Raw genomic sequence first — 2,690 nt, 5'->3', positions numbered from 1 at the left:
CCGCTTTTGTGGCCGCCGCTGCCGCCCTGCGCCGCAGCCTGACAGCATTAATTAGATAGCACGGCTTGTCTTTATTTCTGCGAGGGGAGGTGCGGGCTGATAGGGTTTGGGGGAGGAAATGGAGACTTTCATTTTTTTATTGTTGACTGTTATTTTGGCCAGCTGCTCGGTTCTGTCGCTGGTGGAGCAGCGTATCGTGCCGGGACAGTAACGAGTGTGCGGAGTGCCTATGGGCAGACGTGGCACCCAGGATGCATCCCTTGTCCTGCCCCAACAGCATCTGCCCCCAGAGAGCGGGGACCGGGGCCCTGGTCCCCCCGGAGCTGCTGTCACTGCTTGCAGAGAGCGCTGCAGGTGGCAGCAGCAGCCTGCGCCAGTGGTCTGGCCCCAATTAAATCTCTTCCAAATGGCCTCAATTACCGGCTTGTTTTTAATTTTCCTCGCAGGGTTGGGATAAATAGTATTTGTTTGTACGGTTTGGGTGCAGCGCCTGCATGCATGGGGTGCTCACATCGGTGCCTGGCTCCTGTAAGGGCCCCTTGTCTTCCTCCTCCTTGGGCAGGGAGGATGCACCCATCCCCACCGGGGTGGGTAGGCAGTGGGAGCACTCTGCTGTTGTGCTCTTTTCATGCAGAAGAGCTTTCACCTGGCAGGAGACGTGCACTCTGTGTGCTGTATTACCTTTGGCCAGGCTCTTCTGGTTGTGTACCCATTTGGAAACAGAGCTCATCTCATTATGGAAGCTTTTGCCTTCTTGTGGGTGCTTTTATTCTGTCACTCAGCTTGGGAACCCCCCCGTGCCCATGCAGGGACTCAGCGTGCCCACCTCCGGCTCTCCTTCAGCTCAGGGGCCACATGCAGCTTGCTGGCTGTCCCCTGGCTGGGGATGTCGCTGGCAGCAGTGCATGCGGGCAGCACGGCATAGCGGTGTGCAGCTATAAATAAGCTGTTTCAGACAAATGCCTTTGTGCAGGCCGGAGCTGGGAAGTGGCTATAATGCATGATGGCAGCTTTGCGATGCCTCGGTGCAGTGTGCACACGGTCAGCGCTTCTCTGGCTGTATCCGACCCGTTCTGTTTCTTCACTGGAAATCCGGCAGGTTCACCAAATGAACACCGGTCTTGCATCGAAGGAGCAAGTGTGTCCTGATGATTAAAACCCAAAGTTAACCCAGAGACCCCTAGCTCCAGCAAGACAGAAAGCTGAGAACAAGCACAGGGAATGCAGCTGCAATGGTTTCTGCTTTGGCAATCAGAAACCGTCTTCCTGCTGGTCTGGCACCTGTGGCATCCCTGGCAAGAGGACCACTGGAGTCCTCTTCTCAGTTGGTGCTGCTGGTGGCAAGCATGATGTGATGTCATGATGTGATCTGGGACCTGGAGCGCTTGCAGACTGTGAGAGTCAAAGCTGTTAGCTGAGCATGGGCAGAAAAACCTGCTTGGGGGCTGTGGGAATCGCCCTTTTTTCCCAATGTGCTGTGCTAGTTGGTCCGGACTTCCTCTACCATGTCGTTTGGTGCAGTGATAATGAAAGAGGAATCTGCTCTGATGGCGGAGGGACTGTGCTGACCCTTGTTGGCTGCTGTGGAGGAGGAGAACCTCCTGCGATAGGAGCATGCCTGGTGATGGAGGCGGGGAAGGTTTGATCCACCTCTGCCTGTTGTGTTGGATTTCTTTCTTCTGGGAGAGAGTTTGTGTGTGGAGAACAGCCCCTGTGCACCTCCTGAACAAAGCTCCCATCAGTGTTTGTTGTGAGACTGCTCTCTCATCCACTTGCTGAGGTGTGAGCAATGCCTGCTGTGCTCGAGGCAGACCGGCAGCTTATTTGGCCAGCTTGTGCTTGACACTTGCAGTCATGTTTCCCAATGGCACTGGCTGAGCAAAGCCTTGCTTAGGGATGGGCTGCTGCAGCCGGGCTGCTCGTTCCTTGGGATGTGGTGGTTCCAGATCACAGCTGAGGGCGGCTGATAGGGATTGGCACTGGATGATGGGATCTGCACTGCTCGGGATAGGAGGGAGCTGGGGTGTGAGATGTGGAGCAGGAGCTTGCTGTGTTGGAGCCCTGTGGGAGATGTGGGGTGGTCTTCCAGCACCACCGCAGCCGTCGCCGCCCCGCAGAGACACGCGTGGGAGCTGAGGGCAGAGCTTCCCCAGCTCCGCCATTGCAGCCTCCTGCTGGGAGCATGAGGTGTTCCCGTTTTATTTTTCCCCCCACAGCTGGTGTTTACTTGCCTTCTGCTTACATTTTAACTACGGTTTGATAATAAACCCCAATCAGTCATCAGTGCAAAACTTGCAAGGGATTACATATCCTGGAGAAACATTTACTTAAGCAGATTTAAGTTCATCTAAGAAGGGGCCTCCTCCTGGGGGGGGCATGGAGGTCTCTGTGGCTGTGTGGTGTGGCTGTTGTGGCCCTGGCAAGTGTCCGGAGGGACTCTGGAGCAATGGGATCCTGTTCTGGGGTTCCCACCGAACACAGACCCCACGGACAGCTCATGTTCTGGGGGGGTCCTCAGAGCAGGGACCCCAGAGGTGGGGGGGGGGTCCCCAGGGGCTGCACATCTCCATTCTCCAGTGCATTCGGCATGCATTGTCTTTATGGCTTATTTCATTTCCCCCCGTTCTTCCCGTGCTCCCCCTGCGGAAGCAGTGGGGGTTTGGGGCGCGGCGCAGGGACAAAATGGCAGC

Source organism: Meleagris gallopavo, chromosome 9, assembly GCF_000146605.3.
Source record: "Meleagris gallopavo isolate NT-WF06-2002-E0010 breed Aviagen turkey brand Nicholas breeding stock chromosome 9, Turkey_5.1, whole genome shotgun sequence".
NCBI lineage: Eukaryota > Metazoa > Chordata > Aves > Galliformes > Phasianidae > Meleagris > Meleagris gallopavo.
Note: the sequence above shows the minus strand (reverse complement) of the source record.